We start from the raw sequence: 20,705 nt of genomic DNA, 5'->3' as shown, positions 1-20,705 counted from the left end.
TTTCTCTTGTGTACACACATGTGCTCTCTCATGAATAAAGAAAAAATGAAGAAACTATTGTGTCTGGTTGTATCTCTTATTATTCCTATAATATGATCATCATACAATATTTTAATTAACTTCTTGTGTGACTTTAGGTATATAACTTTTATTAAAAACAATTTTAAATACATTGATACTGAGCAGCAACATGTCACACCACCAAAAGAAGAACAACATACACAGTACACACAATCTGAAGATAGTGGACAAGTGTTTTAAAGAATTATTTCATTTTATTTATCATTATTATTTTTTAATTTTGTTACAGAACGCACACACTCACCAGTGACAGATGAGAGAGAGAGAGAAAGCCTTCAGGTTCCAGAATGAAATCATGGTCAGTCACGCCAGAGTTCAGTGCCTTAACCGCCATGCCGCCTGCTGGCCTCGTAGACAATTTTTGACCTATTTGAAATTAATTTTGTTGGACAAACAAAGCAATCAAGATGGTTGATTTTTAAAAATATTATAAACTAATATATTGAACTTTTATTTAAATTTATTTATTTTTAGGTTTTTGCCACAGAGCACGTGCACTCACTGGAGAAATACAGACAGAGGGAAAATGAGAAATCACCCTTCGGGAAGGATGGCCACACTGTATCCCTTCTCCTCCATTGTCCTCTGGGGATTTGGAGCATGCACACACACATACCCTGTGTGATTTTCCAGCTGCTCGGTCTGGGTCTCGAACTATGGTTGGCCATGTGAGAGTCCAGCACCTTGACTATCACGCCACCCACTGTCCCCGTGAGTATTTTATTTCAGGCTGTAATGGTACAAAGCAATTTACAAAATTGATTTTTTTTTTTTTCCTTTAAGCATCTCAAAGTTCAATACAATTCCGTGCCTGTTTTGTTTCAACTCAGTGTGAGGACAACACCCCACTTTGCATGGAGCTGGATATGTGTTATTTTTAAATAAATGTAACAAGAGGTATACTTTACCTGTTTAAATATGATGATTAGCAATTACTAGCTAGAAGTGTTATCATTTAAGCATTTCCATGGAGTGAAAAGGATTTATTGTTCTCCATTTTATGTTCCCATATTCTAATTTTAACACTTTCTTTTCTTCTGAGGCTTCGTGCTTTCTAGTTTGGACCTTATAATAAATATATTCAGAGATAACAGATACTTACTTAATGAGTATTTGTATTTTGGCTTATACTCTATCCAAAAGTGGAAGGAAATGGTGAAGATAGGGTTGACTGACTTTCCTCCAGAATGAAAACGGAAAAGAAAATTCATTATAAACATAGTCATTCAGAGCTCGATGGATTTACGGACTTTTTATATCCTGGACGGAGATGAATCCCATGCAGCAACCCTGGATAGTGTTAGTGCTGGCCTGCGATTTAGACATGGTACAGGTACGAAATACTTCTCTTCAGAGGGCAGAGCTTGGCCAGACCCATGGTATCTGCCAGCTCTCAATTATCCATGAACTATTACTAAATCTGAAAATTAAACAGGCCCCTATCTTCTCTTTCTTTTTAATTCCTTTTCCCTTTTCTCTTACGCTTTTTGGCAATTTTACTGCCAAACTGCTTTTCACCAAAAGATCTTTTTTTGGGGGGTGGGTGTGAACAAAGACAAATCAATGACTTTAAATACTCTTAGTGGACCACGTAAAAAAGATTTGGTTAGAGAAAAAATTAGTTCTCGTAACACCGACAGATTTCCAAGGTGAATCTCATCATATCTTAGAGAGTGTATAGTTCAGAAAAAAAAAAATTCTCCTTTTAAGGCTTTGAAAATATCTAAAAAAACAAGTGCTACCCAATATTACATAGGCAACAGTGTATTATAGTTACTGCCTGGTGGAAATGAGTTTTGTTTTGCAAGTGGAGATTATTTTTGTTATAATCTAGCGGTCGTTTTACTCCAATACTGTATTTTTTTTCTGGCTTAACAGAAGGGTTTGGCAGCAGTGAAGGGTTTTATGTATATGATACTTTCCAGAAATCTGGCAAGAACATTATCACAATGAAATTTCCATCACACAGAAATGTTAAGGCATGTTTTCCAAAAGAACAGAATGTTTAGAAACAAAACATATATCTAAAAAGTCTTATTAAAGTGACGTGAAGGGAAGGTAATTTCCTACTACTGCCTAAAGGGCTATATATGGAGAAACTTATCCATTCATGCATATTCATGCATTTTCTAACTCAAATAATATTTTCTTTCCTCTTCTAACAAGGGCTCGAGAACCACTCTAACAGTCTGTGCTTTGAAGAAATTAGTTCTTTAATTTATTTATTATTATTAATTTGCCATAGGGCACATGCACTCACCAGCAAGAGACAGAGAGGAGGGGCAGGAGAAAGTGAGAAAGCAAGCCACCAGGTTCAGGACTTGAACTGTGGTTGGCCACGTGGGAGTCCAATGCTTCAACCACCATGCTGCAATTTTACAAAGCCCTTCTAATTCCTACCAATCCTAAGGTATTTTCAGGTTGTTCCAATCTGCAGTCTATCATATAGAGAAATAAAAAGTAAGTCTAGTCTGTGATGCTGTACCCAAATATTTCATAAAAAAACCCCTGCAGTTTCCCACTTTCTAATACAACTATTTCACATGAAAACACAGATGTAATCTTAGACTAGGTCACATAACTCCAAATAAAGGTCTTGCCCAGTCTCTGTTAATGAGGAGCAAACAGAAAGAGATTCTTGGGAAATTTTTACTGGTTTTCTGTGTCTGACTTTCACCGAAATAAATATTTTATGATGTGCTCAGTTTTAAGACAGGGGAGTATAATATTGCTTATTTAGACTTTGTCTCAGTACTGGACATTATATGTATATAATATGGCAATTATTTTCTTTTTTGTCTAAACTTCTTATACAAATGTATTTTTTTTCTTTTTCTTTTTTTTTTTTTTTTTTTGGAGAGGTTTTCGCTATAGGGCATGTGCGCTCGCCAGACAGACAGAGAGAGACATAGAGACAGAAAGCGAGAAATCACCCCCCAGGGGGGATGGTCACGCCGCAATCCCTTCTCCTCCATTCTCCTCTCGGGATCTTGGGCATGCATGCACATGTGCCCGGCGTGAGTTTTAAGCCACTGGGTCCGGGACATGAACCACGGTCAACTATGTGGGAGTCCAGTGACATAGCCATTACGCTAACTGCTGGTTCCCTACAAATGTATTTTTAACGATGGTGTTATTTAATAATTTTTCAACCTATTATGTTTTTATTAACTATATCTTATGTGCCTAATTAGATGTAAAACACATATTGAAAACTAGGTGTGGGACAAATAAATTACATACCATCTAGAAGTCACTGGAAAATAATATAAAATAATCTATTAAGCGTGTACAGGAATTGAAGAGAGAAAACTCTTGTCAGGAGTTAAAAGAAAACAGTTGAGCCAGCTGGTGGTAAGGTGGTTAAGGTGGCATGGTTCGAGTCCTGGACTCAGTGGGCTGACAAATACAATGGTCTGTGCATGTCCAAAGTCTTCAAAGGAGACATGGAAGAAAAGGGATTGTGACATGACCATGCCCCATGGAGGTGATTTCTCTCTCTCTCTCGCTCGCTCTCTCTCTCTCTCTCTCTCTCTCTCTGAGTGCATATGCTCTGTGGTGAAATTAAATAAATAAATAAAAGCAAGGAGAATATTTGTCCTGCTTTATTTTTGATAGAGTGTGTGCATGTATGTGACAGTATGTGTGAGAGAGAGTTGAGCACCCTCTGCAGGGTCTGATCATAATTGATCCTCTCTCTTCAGTCTTCCAGGTAGTTAGACCTTGGGCACTTGCAGGTGTGCCTTTCAAGCAGTGAGGGAGAGAGATTCCAACCATGTCACCATGTGGGATCTGGCTCCTCTTAAAGCAGTGCATTTCTGCTATGCACCAATGGAGAACACTTCAAGGAATAACTATACTAAGGATTATCATTACATCCCACATAGCACCTGACACTTAGTAAGCATTTGGAAAGTATTATTGAATAATAAAGGAGTTGATGGAGTAGTTGCTTTAAACATGTCCCCAACAAATTCATGTGTTGAGATTTGCTTCCTATTGTAACAGAATTAAGAGAATAAAAAATCCAATTATGATGTTGAAAGGCGGGCTTTGGAGAAGTAATTGAAAGTAATTAGGCATCAGGGAAGGGCCTCCATGATTGGATACTGGCAGAGACACAGACACGCATGTGCTTGCTCCACATTACCATGTAATGCCCTCACCACGTTATCCACCAACAAGAAAACCCTCCCCGATGGAGCCCCTTGACCCTGGACCTCCAAGACCATGAACCAAACTATTCTTAAAAATTATCCAGTTTCAGGTTATGCAGCAACAAAGAGCTGACCAGAGAGTTATCCAATTTGTATAATACATCATTTAAATCACAACCTAAGTATAAAACCTGTATGAAATTCATGAAGATTTGGAAAATGGCCTAGTTCTGCTGGAAACAATGAAAGTCAGACCACTATCAGTGACATCTTTAAGCCATTGTTGATGGGGACATCCTGGACAGTGATCTGAGAAAAATCAAAGAGCATAAGCAAGGGATTATGAAAGCTCTGAATTGTTCAGTTATCAATGACCTTCCTTGGAACCTTTAAAGAATCTTAACGATGGCAAAGAAAGACTAGGAATCGGAAAACCAGTAACAGGTCTCATGTTCAGTATGAAAAGTTCTAGGACATTACAACAATGCATAATTCTTAACTTTTTTCTTTTTTAGTGTATTATTTTTCTAGCTCTGTTTCCTATTCTGCTTTTTCTTTCTCACCACCTCCCTCATCTCATTTTCACAAATAAAAGCAATATTTGAAAGTATGCGAAGGCTCTTCAAAGGTTCATGGAAAATATTCACTATGAAAAAAAATGTGTAGATTCACCAAAATAAACATGTACTGTAATCTCATTTTTTCCATGAGCCTTTCGTGGTCCTCTTGTTCAATTTGAAAATGATGTCTTCAGATGGTTGTGTTGCAGTGAGTGAACACACTTACAAAAGGATGATCAAGCCTCTTGTTTTTGCCCAACTTTCTTATCCCAACTACAGTTAAGAAAAACATTCCATACCATAAAAATAGTTTAGTCTGCTCTACGTTCTGGGAACACTGTTTTTCCAAAGGCCAAATGTCCCTTCTTCAGAGCAGAGGCATCGTGCAGTTTGGGTCTCATCGCAGAACGCAGCCCAGCTGGGAGGATGGCCTCTCACCATTCCTCCCTGGCAGGAAGACAAGGTATGTTATGGGGACAGGCAGGTCCACAGCTGCTGGCCCTGTGAATTCCCCAGTAGAATTCGTTAATTAGCTGGCTCTTTCCAGTCCATTCCCCACAGAGGATGAAACAAACAAACAAACAAGATGCAAAAGGCTAGCACCTGCATGCTTCATATGCTAAGACTGAAGAAAACCTAGGCACTGAGAGAGTTCTCAGGGCATGTGGAAATGAAGTAAGGCAGCTAGGAAGCTCAGCAGAGAGTCTGCCAATAGGAAAAGCATCCAGCGGCTTAAGTGTTTGGACAGATAAAATATACTGAGAAAGGGTTGGCAAAAAGGTGTGTGTAAGTCTCTTGGCAGGGTCGACATGACACACTAGAAACTGACTTGTATTGAGGACAGTGCAAAAGTAATTCTATTAGGCTAGTTTGGGTACATTAAATTCTCTCTCTCTCTCTCTTTTCTTTTTTTTTTTTTTTTTTTTTTTTTTTTGCTGTAGGGTGTATGTGCCCACCAGAGAGAGATGGGAGTGGAGAGAAATGAGAAATCACCCCCCCCGAAGGGGTGTGGCCATGCCACAATCCATTCTCCTCTAGGGATTTTGGACATGCACGCACACACACCTAGCATGATTTTCAAACCACTGAGTCCAGGATTCGAACTGCAAAGTCAGCCATGTGTGACCCAGCCACATTATCCCCCATGCCATCTGCTGATCTTTAACTCTCTTGGAGAAATTATAAGTAGACAAGTGTCTCTACCAAAATTAAATTGAACTTATAATATGTTGGTTAGACATTATATTTATCTTTATTTTCAACAAATTATCCAGAAAAATTTCATATTTTTAGGATTTTTTTTCCCTCTGGTAAAACTGCATCTAGTCTCAATCTATATTGAGTAACATTTTACTTAAAATATAAGTTAAACTTTTATAAACATTTTGAGGGAATTTCTACTGCCTCAAACTTACCAAGTTTCCATCTCTAAGGAAATGGTGATTTGAAAATTCCTCCTAAAGACAGGGCATCAAAAAAGAAAATATTCATATGTCATAAAAAATAGGAAATATAACACCATACTTAAGGGAAAAGGGACATATTATTTTTCATGGTAGAAGTCCTTGACAAGTTCATGGAAAATGTATATTATGAGAAAACTATGCGTGGATTTCATTTTTTTTTGTACCAAAATAAACTTGTACTTTAACTTTAATTTCATTTTCCATGAACTTTTTGAAATCATCTCCTATTAATGTCATTTAGAGCTCAACCTGCTTCAGTCTTTTATGAAAGAACACAAAATCAAGTTTCTTTCTTTCTTTTTTTTTTTTTTTTTTTGGAGAGGTGTTTGCTGTAGTGTGCATGCACTTGCTAGAAAGACACAGAGAGAGAGAGACAGAAAGTGAGAAATTACTCCCTTGGGGGGGATGGCCACATTGCAGTCCCTTCTCCTCTCGGGATCTTGGGCACACACGCACACACACTCGATGTGAGTTTAACCCACCGGGTCTGGGACTCGAACCACGGTCGACTACATGGGAGTCCAGCAACATAGCCATTATACTAACTGCTGGTCCCTCAAGTTTCTTCTTGAAATAAGCACATGCTCTGCACTTTCTACTTATGTATTATTTTTAAGTGCAGCTTTCAGTACTTGTGTATGTATACTTTTATTTTATTTTAAAACCATCATTTAAAAAACTCAGTGCTCTGTGTAAACACACAATATAAATAGTTAAAAATATAAGTATACTTAAAAACTCTGTCACCAAAAAGTAAGCAGAGATATACTTGAGAAAACATCTCTCAAGGTTTTCCTCAATGTTATGTAGCTACTCACACTTACCTATATGTACTTGAGTTAAAGCACAAGGATAGACAGATGCCTGCCGGAAACCCTATGATGAAGCCACCATTGTGTAGACTGACCTACAGCCATTTCTGTTTCATTCAGAATTATTCATATCTCTAAATATAGAAACACATTGTTAATTCTGACGTTTCCACTGTGAACATGCCAAAATTCACTGCCCTTTTGCCATCTCTGGGCATTAACTTTTACCAGTTCAGTGAACTGTACTATTTGATTTTTAATTACATTTCTTTAATTTTTTTTTAGCCAAATTTGCACATTTTCAAATGACAATGACTTTGTATTTATAGTTGTTTGGGAAAGTGCCTGTTCAAGCTCTCTGACTTTTATTTTATTTAATTGTTTATTTTTGTTCTTAATGATTTCCTATGACTTCTTGTATATGTTCATATTAACTTCTTTATGTCCTGTAATATTCACAGATTTTTATTTTTGCAGAAATAATTTTATGTATGGATGTAAATATGAATAGTAGTTATGTATTGGCTGTTTTTTAAATAATTATTTTATTTAACTTAGTTTATTTATTTTAATTTGACCAGAGAGGGACAGAGTGAGACTGAGAGAGAGATGGAGAGGGAAAGTGAAAAAGCAAGCCACCAAGTCTGAGGCTCGAACCATGGTAAACCATGTGAGAGTTCAGTACCCTTAACCACTATGCCACCTGCCAGCCCCCTGTATTTGCTATTTTTTTAAAAAAAAGGTTTTAAAGAGATTGTTGTTATAGGCATGTGCACTCACCAGAGAGACAGAGGAACAGAAAGTGAGAAATCACTACCACTCCAGGGGGGTGGGCGTGCTACATTCCCTTCTCCTCCATTCTCTCAAGATTTTGGGCATGTATGCACATGCACCTGGCGTGATTTTCAAGCTTCTAGTTCTGGGACTCAAACCACCATCAGCCATGTGGGAGTTCAGGGTCCCAACCACCATGCCACCTGCTGGCCTTTGTATTTGTTATTTTCATGAAAGGGAAGCCCACTTTTAATCACAAGTCTCTTTATGGAAGCCTGCCTGATATTTTCGTATTGCTTATAGACAATGTATTCTTCTAAACTTTAGTGAACAAGAAATATTGTGCGGATACAGGGAGAGGAGGGCTAGGAATATAGAGAAAATGGAAGGTGGGAGAGAGAGAGAGAAAGAAGCATAAGATGGAACAGCACTACCTCCAGGGATTTTTGCCAATTGGCTTCATCCTTAATTGTTACTATGAGTCAAGCAAAAGGCCTGTGCTTAGAATTAGCACATTTTCTTCTTCGTTTCTGGCCCTACTGTCTTCCCACAGTGCGCAAATTCCCAGTCCCAGTTTGTTGCTCCGGGTCATTATGTGCATCTCACCAGCCCCAGGCTGAGCCGCCACTGAAAGAATGATCACTGCACAATATTTAGTCTTGGATGGAAAGTCTCAAAATGAGAATGAGCTATTAATCCAGAGACTGAGTCATTTGTGGATGATGAGAAATACAGACAAGATGCTCTCCTAAATCATGGTGGTTAAGAAACAGGAGCCAGCAAGCAGGCTCACTAGTCATTTGTTTGGTCATATTGTGGTGAGAAGTATCAGAATGAGGTGGGGAGTGAGCCCGTCATGTAAGGCACGTTGTCACTGTAGAATGAATGAATGAGTAGCTGGCTCTCTAAGGACAGCGTGGCCAAGAGGTCCAAACTGGCCCGTAAGTCTTTATCTCCATCTCTGTGGTTTTGTAGTTAAGTCTTTCATAGCTGACCAAAATGCATTCTGGTTGGCATACCCTCTTTTTAGAGACAACAGATTATTGTCTAACCCTTTCATCCTAGAAGCAATCTATTCCTCTTCTTTTCCTCATAGTGATTTTACATCATTCTGTGCTAATCCATCATTTAAAGTTTAACGATCAGAGTACCATGTCATTTCCAAATTCTCAAGCTATGCCTCATATTCTCCCCCCCACATCTCACTTAAAATAAACTTCCTAAAATATAAACTTAGTCTCCTTTATTAATAGTAATAGGGAAATTTTAAAATTCCTGTTGTAGGATGTCAGAAAATATTTATTATGACGTGATTTTCAATATTTGCTAACATAATTATCTAGATTTGATCAATATTTTAAAAATAGTATTAACTATTTTTGTACCAGCAGATGGTGTAATGGCTACATCACTGGACTCTCATGCAGTCGACCACGGTTCAAGTCCTGGACCAGGTGGCTTAAACTCACACCGGGCGCTTGTGCATGCATGCCCAAGATCCTGAGAGGAGAATGGAGGACAAGGGGTTGCAGTGTGGCCATCTTCCCTAGGGGGCAATTTCTGGCTTTCTGTCTCTCTGTTTCTCTCTGTCTGTCTGGCGAGCATACACACCCTATAGCTAAAACCTCTCAAAAAAAAATATATTACAAACTATTTTAAGTGAGAAATAGTCAAAGAGCAAAAAGAACAGTTTAATTAAAATACTGAAATATATGTATACACAATGATTCTAAGACTGCAATTTTGGAAGCTTCTCAAAAGTCCTGAACTGACTCAGCACAGCAGTAATGCTAGAATCCTTCAGTGTTGGAAATCATATGGCAACCATGGTTCAGATCCCAAATTGGCCTGAAAAACATGCTGGGTGTGTGTCCTGGGGCTGGGGGCGTGTGGAGGGCAACCAGTATCTTGAGGAGTTGGGGTGCTGGGGAAAGGGAATTGCAGAGTGACACGACTCTATTGAGGATGCTTTTTCTCCATCCCCCCAACCCCCAGTCTCTGTCTTACATGCATACAAATTCGCTTCTGTCATAAATAAATAAATAAAGTGTAAAAAGAAGTTCAAAGCCTTCTAAAATTTATGTTTCTTTCTTTTTTTTCATACACTTCTTGGTTTTAAATGATATACAAATGTGTTTCTTATGTCTACAGTCTGTTGAATCCTATAGTGATATGATGAGATTTGAACATTCCCTTATTTTCATCCATTCTTTTGACAACGACTCTAACAAGCAAGAAAGTGGCAAAAGTAAAACATGCAGACAAAGAAGAAAACTTGAGAAAAGAAACACCCTGGAGTGTCCGTTTCTGACTGTCCAACTATTTCAAATGCTCTCCAGGTTTAGGGAAATAGAGACTGTACTTGTTACGTTAAAATACAAGCTGATTTCTCACTTCCTATAACAAAAATAATGTGTGCTGTCCCAGCTTCAGGTGTTCTGGGTTTTTAAAAATATGCAGTCAGTTTGATAATTAACTTTTGGATAAGGAAGCATGCAGGATATCGAAGGAAAAAAAGTACGTGCGGTGTTAGCTGAATGGGAAGTCTGCCCAGAACATGTCCCCTGCTATAAGATTAGTTTGGGAATTAGGGATTTACAGTGCTCACCCCCTTCTAGAGGAGACTTGGCTGTCTTCCCTGGAAGTGCAAAGATAAATTGGTGGGAGTGAAAGAAATCAGTAAAGGCCAGGGGCTGCTGAAAAGCAGACTTTCTTGTCACTAGCTGAGATGTCGTAAAGCGTGCTGAAGGCAAATTAGGGCGGAGAAAGACAATTTTTACATGTTAAGAGCAAAAACAGCTGACCAGTTCTGTCTCCTGATAGTTAATCCCGAGAAACGTAATACAAAGCTGCAGCTTGGAGAGGAAAGAGACCATAGTTAAGGGATGGTGGGTCATCACTGATTTCTTGCTGCAGAGCTGCGGGGCACAGGGCCTCTCATGACGTCCTATATCCAACAGAGGAGTCCTGACAGTAGACTGAGGAATGATGTGGATAACCCTGAGTGAATGACTACAATGATGGTGAAATGGTTTGAAATGGTCTGATTTTCAATATTTCAGTATAGAGGAGATATGCGACATATTATCGTTCTCCTTTATTTCCTCCTTCTTTCTCCCCACTATTTTTAGTTCTCTTTCTTTCTCTTTCTTTCTTTCTTTCTTTCTTTCTTTCTTTCTTTCTTTCTTTCTTTCTTCTTTCTTTCTTTCTTTCTTTCTTTCTTTCTTTCTTTCTTTCTTCTTTCTTTCTTCTTTCTTTCTTTCTTTCTTTCTTTCTTTCTTTCTTTCTTTCTTCTTTCTTTCTTTCTTCTTTCTTTCTTTCTTTCTTTCTTTCTCTTTCTTTCTTCTTTCTGCCTTTCTTCTTTTTTCTCTTCCTCTTTCTCTTTCCCGCTTCATCTTCTCTAACCCTCTCCCCATCTCCTTGACCTTAGGAGAGGTCAGGCAGGTCAAGTGTCAGCGTTAAGTCAATGGCATTTCTTTTGTCCTACTCTAATTCTGTTAGAAATGGAAAGGAAAAGAAAAAAATATCCAAAACTCCAACTTCCACACTACAGAGTTGCCAATTTGATCCCAGCTCTCTTGACTACCAACTTCTTCAATTTGCTTTTCATCACACTCAGAAGCATAGAGTTCAGATTTCTTGATTGTGAACTATTTTTCTCACAATCATGGCTGAGGAATAAAGAAGATTTTACTTGTCAAGCAATAAATGGAGCCAAGTCTGCCTCAACTAAAACCTACAAAATTCTGTTGAAGGGAAAACCTAGTAAATGCTTTTTAAATATTTAATGTAAAGATTTCTATGAAGATTTTCTTTTTATTGTTTGGGTAATATTTTTTTTTTGAGAGAGATTTTCACTGTAGGGCGCGTGTGCTCGCCAGACAGACAGAGAGAGACATAGAGAGACATAGAGACAGAAAGCGAGAAATCGCCCCCCAGGGGGGATGGTCACACCGCAATCCCTTCTCCTCCATTCTCCTCTCGGGATCTTGGGCACGCACGCACACGCACCCGGCGTGAGTTTTAAGCCACCGGGTCCAGGACACGAATCGCGGTCGACTACGTGGGAGTCCAGCGACATAGCCATTACGCTAACTGCTGGTTCCCTGTTTGGGTAATATTTTTGTGGAGAAGGCTTATATTGAAGTCATTGCTGGTCACATAGACTGTGAAAGGTTGGACCAGCAGGTGGTGCGGTGGTTAAGGTGCTGGAAACCCACATGGGCGACCACATTCAAGTCCTGGACCTGGCAGCTTGCTTTCTCACCTTTCTCTCTCATTCTGCCTCTGTTTCATTCTGGTCAAATTAAGAAAATAATGATGATGAATAAAATTAAATAAAATAATTTTTTAAAAAGGTCTAATATTTGGCATATTTATGTCGAATGTTTCTCTGGCTCAAGAATTAAACTGCCTTGCAGTGAAACATCAGGCTGGGATTGAGTCCTGGACTCTGGTCCTGTCTCTACCATCAATGTAGACTATTACTCCAGTGACTGCTGTACCCCCTGACTTCACAGCACTAAATGCCCAAGATACCACCAACAGGCCTCCTAAGACACCTGGAATAGGATCAATGGCACAGTGATGCATAGGACTGGATTTGTGTGACTCTGGCATAGCATGAATGTTCTTAGATTTAAGTGAAGGTAAATGTTGAGAGCTGATGTGCCCCCAGCCCCTTACTGATAGACACAGGAAGATAGTCAGCTCTGTGCTCAAATACCTCATATCCGAGTCTTCCTCACTATCTAGGGGCTGCCAGAAAATTATAGAATGTCCAAGGAAATTTGAATTTCAGGTGAACAATAAAGAATTTCTGATACAGTCTGTCTTGTGCAATACTGGTACCATGCTTAGAGTAAAAAAATTAAAAAGAAGGAAACAATGTTATTTATTTGAAAATCAAATTGAACTTGGCATCTTGTTTTTTTGTTTTATTTTGTTTTGTTTTAATTTTGGCTACAACCAGCTATCTTAGAATACCTTTTACTATTCTCAATGATTTCTTTATCCTACCTGGTCTTCCTGGAATTTATCATACCATGTGGTATTTCATTGATTGCTCACTCATTTTTTGCCGGGTTAGTATCAGTGTTCTGGCACTGAAACATTCGTTTTATGGAAGCAGAGATATTTTCATCTTGCCTTTCACTGGAACAAGAGTACAAGAATAATGATCAGCATATAGTAGTTGCTCAACAAATATTGAATGAATGAATGAACTTATTGACTCTATCTCAAAAACATGTTATTTGTCCATCAAATCTGCACAAAGAAAATTCACATGGATAACCAAATCTATAATATTTGTTGTTTGTCTTTATTTTCAGCTTTTTTTTTTCCTAATCAGGTTGAAATCTTTCAAAGATGACATTTACTCTGCAACAGACCACATGTATGATGCCGATTCCATAAGAAGCCTATAGGCTATGCCATACAGCCTGGGTTTATGGTAGGTTGTACCACCTAGTTTTGTGTAAGTAGTCTATGATGTTCACTCAACACCAAAAGTGCCTAGTGATGGGACCAGTAGTAGTTAAGGGTTTGGATTCCCACATGGCTGACTGCAGTTCAAGTCTCAGACCTGGAGCCTTGAAATAATTTTTTAAAAAGGTCTAATATTTGGCATATTTATGTCGAATGTTTCTCTGGCTCAAGAATTAAACTGCCTTGCAGTGAAACATCAGGCTGGGATTGAGTCCTGGACTCTGGTCCTGTCTCTACCATCAATGTAGACTATTACTCCAGTGACTGCTGTACCCCCTGACTTCACAGCACTAAATGCCCAAGATACCACCAACAGGCCTCCTAAGACACCTGGAATAGGATCAATGGCACAGTGATGCATAGGACTGGATTTGTGTGACTCTGGCATAGCATGAATGTTCTTAGATTTAAGTGAAGGTAAATGTTGAGAGCTGATGTGCCCCCAGCCCCTTACTGATAGACACAGGAAGATAGTCAGCTCTGTGCTCAAATACCTCATATCCGAGTCTTCCTCACTATCTAGGGGCTGCCAGAAAATTATAGAATGTCCAAGGAAATTTGAATTTCAGGTGAACAATAAAGAATTTCTGATACAGTCTGTCTTGTGCAATACTGGTACCATGCTTAGAGTAAAAAAATTAAAAAGAAGGAAACAATGTTATTTATTTGAAAATCAAATTGAACTTGGCATCTTGTTTTTTTGTTTTATTTTGTTTTGTTTTAATTTTGGCTACAACCAGCTATCTTAGAATACCTTTTACTATTCTCAATGATTTCTTTATCCTACCTGGTCTTCCTGGAATTTATCATACCATGTGGTATTTCATTGATTGCTCACTCATTTTTTGCCGGGTTAGTATCAGTGTTCTGGCACTGAAACATTCGTTTTATGGAAGCAGAGATATTTTCATCTTGCCTTTCACTGGAACAAGAGTACAAGAATAATGATCAGCATATAGTAGTTGCTCAACAAATATTGAATGAATGAATGAACTTATTGACTCTATCTCAAAAACATGTTATTTGTCCATCAAATCTGCACAAAGAAAATTCACATGGATAACCAAATCTATAATATTTGTTGTTTGTCTTTATTTTCAGCTTTTTTTTTTCCTAATCAGGTTGAAATCTTTCAAAGATGACATTTACTCTGCAACAGACCACATGTATGATGCCGATTCCATAAGAAGCCTATAGGCTATGCCATACAGCCTGGGTTTATGGTAGGTTGTACCACCTAGTTTTGTGTAAGTAGTCTATGATGTTCACTCAACACCAAAAGTGCCTAGTGATGGGACCAGTAGTAGTTAAGGGTTTGGATTCCCACATGGCTGACTGCAGTTCAAGTCTCAGACCTGGAGCCTTGAAAATCATGCTAGGCATGTGTGCATGTGTGCCCAAAATCCCAAGAAGAGAATAGAGGAGAAGGGACTGTGGCATGACCATTGCTCCTGGATGATGATTTCTCAATTTCACCCTCCCTGTCTCTCTTTCTCTCCAGCAAACACACGTGCCCTATGGCAAAGCCCCTCTCAAAAAAAAACTTCCTGATGACACATTTCTCAGAACATATCCCCATTCTCAGGCCATGCATGACTTTGTTTACTGTATACTTACTATGTGTCCACTCTTTAGGTCATATACACTTAAAATCACAAAAGTCTTATAAAATAGGTACAATATGTAGCCCAGGTTGGCCAGCTTAAAAATGAAGCTAATCATATCCAAATTCACAAGCAAGTCTTAAAACCTCATTTAAAACTGTCCATGCATTAAGGCAATTTCTCAGTGTGTATTTTATGGTATTATTTATAATATTGGAAGCTGAAAAGACACATGATTAATATCTTCTTTTCTTTTTATGAAAATTTACTTTTATAAATCCTTGCTTAATGTACTGGCAAAAAGTAAGGGGAAAAACTGACCAACAAACAACTAGCTTAAATGACTGTTTGCTAACAGATTAAATGCAATTTAGCATAACATTTTCCGGAGGTGAAATTGTATGTTTTTTAAATTAATTTTCATGCACAAATTATAAATAAATATAGTATTAAACAATGCAGCTTCCCAAGAGTTTTCACTTTGGGTTTCACTAATGTAATTCTACATACATTCAGAGAAAATGAGGAGAAGATAGTAGTGTTTTGTTGTTGTTGTTATTCAATCTCCTACAGGCTTCTATCCAAACCAAGCAACTGAAATGAAGCACAACTTCCCTTCCCAAGAGGGTTTCGCTTGTTCTTTTTCTTGCCTCCATTCTCTGTGCCTCTTGCCTTTCTTTCCTCTTGTGCTTTTGACTCTCCTCTTTCCTTCCACCCACAGGCACTTTTGAAATGGCCTCACATAGGAGGGTGAGATCAGAATGCCTCTAGAACCCTCTATGCGGGGATCTGGCAAGCATTCAACAGAAATGCAATTAGAGAGGCTTTCCCTTGCACAAAATACTTGCTTTCCCAATTGTCACCATTAAGATTAGAAATGCTCAGGCACAGTGCTTCCATGTCACAGCCGAGATCTTCCACTTCTCTTTCCTCAAAAGTATTGTCATTGAAGTTTACATATAGTATTAAAGTCCCACCAAACAATAAATAGGAAAACATAAATTTTATTAAAATCCACTAAGATAACTGTCTCTGCCATAGGTTTTCTTTGGGAGTCTGAGAAGCTAGAGCATACACACTCATCCTGAGATATTGTTAGAGCATTGTTCATAGAGTTGACAAACATTGAATGTTAGAGTAAACCATGCATTGGACTCAGGTCAGGTCAGTGTAAATCCCTGAAACTGACTTTCTGTGGTAAAAACAGATAAGTAACCAGGAACTTACAGAATAATTGATAGAAGCACTTGATATGTTTTTTCTCCCCCATCGGGCATGTGTGCTTGCCAGAGAGAGAGAGAAAGGGAAAATGAAAAATCAATCCCACCTCCCTCCAAGAGGGGATGGCCATGCTGCAATCCCTTTTCCTCCATTCCCCTCTTGGGATTTTTGGGCATGCACTCACTTGCACCCAGCATGATTTTCAAGCCTCTGGGTCCAAGACTTAAGCTGCAATAAACTATGTGGGAGTCTAGCACCTTAACCACCATGCCACCTGCTGACCCTGCACTTGATATTACTTAGCCATTTATTCTGCAGGTTTTATACATGTAAAGAAAGACTAAATATACTTTTTACCTTTGGGAATAATACAAAATATTTAATGTTTCAAAGATACAAATTTGCTTAGTTCATTGATACTAGCAAAGAAGTAATCTATTTATGCATCATATATATTAAATGTTTGAATTCTAAAACTCAAACAGTTGATGATTTTTTCTTTCACTCTAAGTTAAAAAGGGCTGTTGTATTGTTATGTAGCCATCTATGTCAATCAACATGTTTTATTCCATATTGTGTCTTTGGAACCTAGTTATCTTAGTCTATTTCTGCTGCTTTAACAAAATACTATAGGCCGGATAATTTAAAAACATTAGAAATGTAGTTCTTACAGTTCTGAAGGTCTGAGAAGTCCCAGACCAAGGTGTTGGCAGGTTTAGTGACTTGTAAGGGTACTTGATATGCTTGGATGTGGTGCTCTGTTGCCTTGTTCTCATATAGTAGAAAGCGTGAGGGCAAAGGACACGGGCAGTGTTCTCACCTGGTGGAAGAGCAGATAGAACAGCCCACTTCCTCAAGGCTTTTTATTTATTTAGAGAGATTTTTGGTATAGGGTGTATGCACTCACTGAAGAAAGACAGACAGAAAGCAAGAAATCACCCCCCTCCCAGGGGGGATGGCCACACCCCAATCCTTTCTCCTCTTGGGATCTTGGGCACACATGTACATGCTCCTGGCATGAGTTAAGACACCAGGCCTAGGACTCGAACCACGGTCAACTATGTGCAAGTTCAGTGACATAACCATTATGCCATCTGCTGGTCCCACCTCAAACCTTTTTAGAATGGCCCTAATCCCATCTTTGAGGCCTCTGCCTTTGTCACTTAATCACTTCCTAAAGGCTTGATGTCTTAATACTATCACATTAGCTACTATGTTTCAACATATGAATGTTAGGGGACATATTCAGACCACAACACTAGTTTTACCAATAGAGGTGCTTGTGCAATAAATAGTTATGTAGATAACGCCAAGAAATACTATACAGTGTTAAAGTATACATATGTAGCTATTCTGATCATCTTCAAAATGGAGAATAAGCTAAAAGTGTAAGTAATATTTATTATTCTCAGAATGTGCCAGAAATACTGCTAAGGACTTTGCAAATATTAAGTCATCTAGTCTTCAGATAATCCTGTGTGCTAAAGGAAACATTTGCAGATGAGAAAACTGAGCCATGGAGAAGTTAATAAAAGGTTATTCCAGATTACATCTCGTAAGGGGTATATATTCATTTCCTATGGCTGCTATAACAAATTACTACAAACTTGTGGTTTATAACAGCAGAAATTGATTAACTTGCATTATTGGAGGCCCAAAGTCTGAAAACAGAACCACTGGACTAAAAACAAGGATTTGGAAGGACCTTGCTATCTTCAGATGTTCAAGGGAAAAACCTGTTCCTTAACAATTGCAGGGTTTCATATTTACTAACATTTCTTGGCTCTGGTGACATCACTCTGGTCTTTAAAGCCAGCACCTCCAAATCTGTCACTGCACCCTCTTCATCTCACTGTCTCGTCTATGTGTGTCTTATCTCCTCCTGTATCTCTATTATAAGGATACTTGTAATGGCCTATATTACAGTGTGTGTGTGTATATATATATATATATATATATATATACACACACATACATACACACACACACAGCTAGGGCTGCCACAACAAAATACCACAAACTGGGTGGCTTAAACAATATAAATTTCCCTTTCACAGTTCTGAAGGCTGGAAGTCCAAAGTCAGGACACTCAACAACATTAGAAGCACTATCCATTTGTTAGTTGTTTGGAAAAAAATATGGAGTGTTAAATTATAATTCTTAAATTTAAAAAGTACATAGTGTAATAAAAGCTGAGAAGAAAGAAATGTTTAAAATACAGTGTGATGGAAAGTATTTCATAGGGCATGTGGAACACAGGACGAACGCACTTGAGAATGGGTGTGTGTGTCAGGCAAGCTGTTTGATGTTGGGTTTTATGTCTCCAGCAGCAAACCCAATGACAAAAATTCTAGTGCAAGTATGAAGTGAAGTGAAGAAACACAAGAGAATGGAGAATTGAGTTAGGGAAGAGAGGAAAGCCAATAAAGCATTCATTTTTCAAGTAAGTTAGCTAACTGGGGTCCGTCCTGCTGGGGAACTTTGGGAACAAAGGTAGAATATATATCTTAGAGTTATCCCCCTCATCCTCAGGGTTGAAGGAACTGGGAGCTTTCTACACAAAATCCCAATGAAAAACTAGAAAACCGAGTTATTGTCACAGAGGTGCCATAGCACTTGGCTAAAAAAAAAAAAAAAAAAAGATATCTATATCTATATCTATATTTATATATATGTATATTTACCTTTCACATTTACATCTTCCTTTAGTAAAACTACTCCCCATGAGGGGTGCTTTTTCCTCTCTCTCTGTCTCTCTCTCTCTGGTGAATACATACGCCTTCCAGAAAAAAAAAATACAAAAAAAGAGAATGTATTCAATTGGTAATTCAATCCCATAATCATTGATGGAATACAGAGTCTCTACCTCTCAGCCTTTGGATACAAGGGGGTCTTCAAACAGTTCATGGAAAAATGTGTAGATTTCAAATTTTTTTGTACCAAAAAAAGTGTACTTTAATTCTTTTTATCTACAAACTTCTTGAAGTCTCCTTGCATTTTTTTTTATCCTGTTCCTAAAATACTTTCTACCTGGGATCCTCACCCATTGTCTATAGTTTGTTATTCTAATTCTTACAGGTTAACTGACCATGCAAATGACACAGCATATCTCTGAGTTAACGTGCATTTCTCTCTTACTTCATTTTTTCAGAGGTTCCACGGAAGTTGTTTTACTTCCTTTTTGGATGAAAGGCTATTTCCACAATGTGCCAAATAAAAATGTACACTGGATTTCTGCAGGCAATCATAGGAGTAGAAAAATCCATTGAGCTACAGAGAGGGATCTCGTTTTCCACCTGGGCTGTGACTTGTTTTCCTGGAAGCAGCATTTAAAGAATGATCTGTTTATTAATTTTTTATTATTATTTAATTAGCTATAGGGCACGTGCACTCACAAGAGAGAGACAGAGAAAAAATGAGAAAGCAAGCCACCAGGTCCAGGACTCAAACCATGGTCGGCTATGTGGGAGTTCAGTGTCTCAACCACCATGTCACTTTCTGGCCCCTGGAAGCAGCATTTAAATAACTCAGAACATCCTTGCATGGGCGCCTCCCTTAACCCATGCCTTCCTACTCCCTTCCACTATCAGCGCTTCAGTGACTTATCAGACCATTAGAGAGCAGGGCCATCAGGAATCTTATCACCTGCGGGTTTTATGGACTGCTCTGTAATGAAAATAGAGAGGAGTTTGAACTCCCTGACATGGAAACCTTCAAGAAGCTATGGAATGTGGTCATTGGTATTTCTGGTATCTTTTAAATGTCAAGAGAGCAGAATTTCTCTTGTCAGTTGTCACAGCCAGGCTAACAATTAAAGCCATCTGCTCTTCATTTCACTCCCCAAGGGCATCTTTCATTTTTCACCAACTTCCTGTTGTTGACAGCACAGTTCCTCCCAGCTTCTCTCTGAAATCATGAGGTCACCACCAGTCTCAGACCATTCAGTGAACTCCCCCTACCAGCACTGAGAGCTCTGTGCCCTGCAGCCTTCAGAAACAGGACCCTGCAATAGATTTGGAGTGGGGAGAACGTTAGCTCCTCCCCAGCAAAGTGGCCAGGGCATTGGGCATGCATGTACCAAGACCACCATCGCACAGACCCTGCTTTGTTTGGGGCTCTTTTCTTCTTTATAAAATTTTGTATTTATGTTACCTATCATTATCATTATTTTTCCTTTAAGTTTGCTATAGGGCACATGCACGCACCAGAGAAACAGAGAAAATGAGAAAGCAAGCTACCAGGTCTGGGAATCGAACTGTGGTTGGCCATGTAAGAGAAAAAGAAAGGGGAAAAGGAAAAGATGAAATAGGGAGAAGGGAAGGGAAGGGAAGGGAAGGGAAGGGAAGGGAAGGGAAGGGAAGGGAAAAGAAGGGAAAAGAAGGGAAGCTGCATTCTTTAATTTTGGCTCATTACTATCTCTGACAGTATAAAAACATCTGTCAACCACAAATTCTACCTGTCTTTATTGTAGTGTTTATCTTAAAAGAAGGGGGAGAGCAAATGGGAAAAACAGAAAGTATACATACAGAGCAAGTTTCCC

At 38.6% G+C, this 20,705-nt stretch overlaps 1 long non-coding RNA gene across 3 annotated transcripts in view; it reads right to left on the bottom strand.

The window, feature by feature from the left end:
* Window positions 1-708: 708 nt before the first annotated feature.
* LOC114008643 (uncharacterized) overlaps window positions 709-20,705 on the bottom strand; it is a 38,641-nt gene continuing 18,644 nt past the window's right edge. The window contains exons 3-5 of one of the 3 annotated variants that reach the window (XR_003550156.1): window positions 6,214-6,255; window positions 5,098-5,299; window positions 709-811 (exon numbers count right to left, since the gene is read on the bottom strand). This is a non-coding gene — a long non-coding RNA (uncharacterized LOC114008643). Of the gene's footprint in view, window positions 812-3,624; window positions 5,300-6,213; window positions 6,256-14,029; window positions 14,263-20,705 lie in introns of those variants that run through there. The other 2 variants (XR_003550154.1, XR_003550155.1) reach the window with 2 other exon arrangements.

The sequence above is a fragment of the Tupaia chinensis genome, unplaced genomic scaffold, assembly GCF_000334495.1.
Source record: "Tupaia chinensis unplaced genomic scaffold, TupChi_1.0 Scaffold000362_1, whole genome shotgun sequence".
In the NCBI taxonomy this organism is placed as follows: Eukaryota; Metazoa; Chordata; class Mammalia; order Scandentia; family Tupaiidae; genus Tupaia; species Tupaia belangeri.
This window is presented reverse-complemented; position numbering and strand designations above follow the sequence as displayed.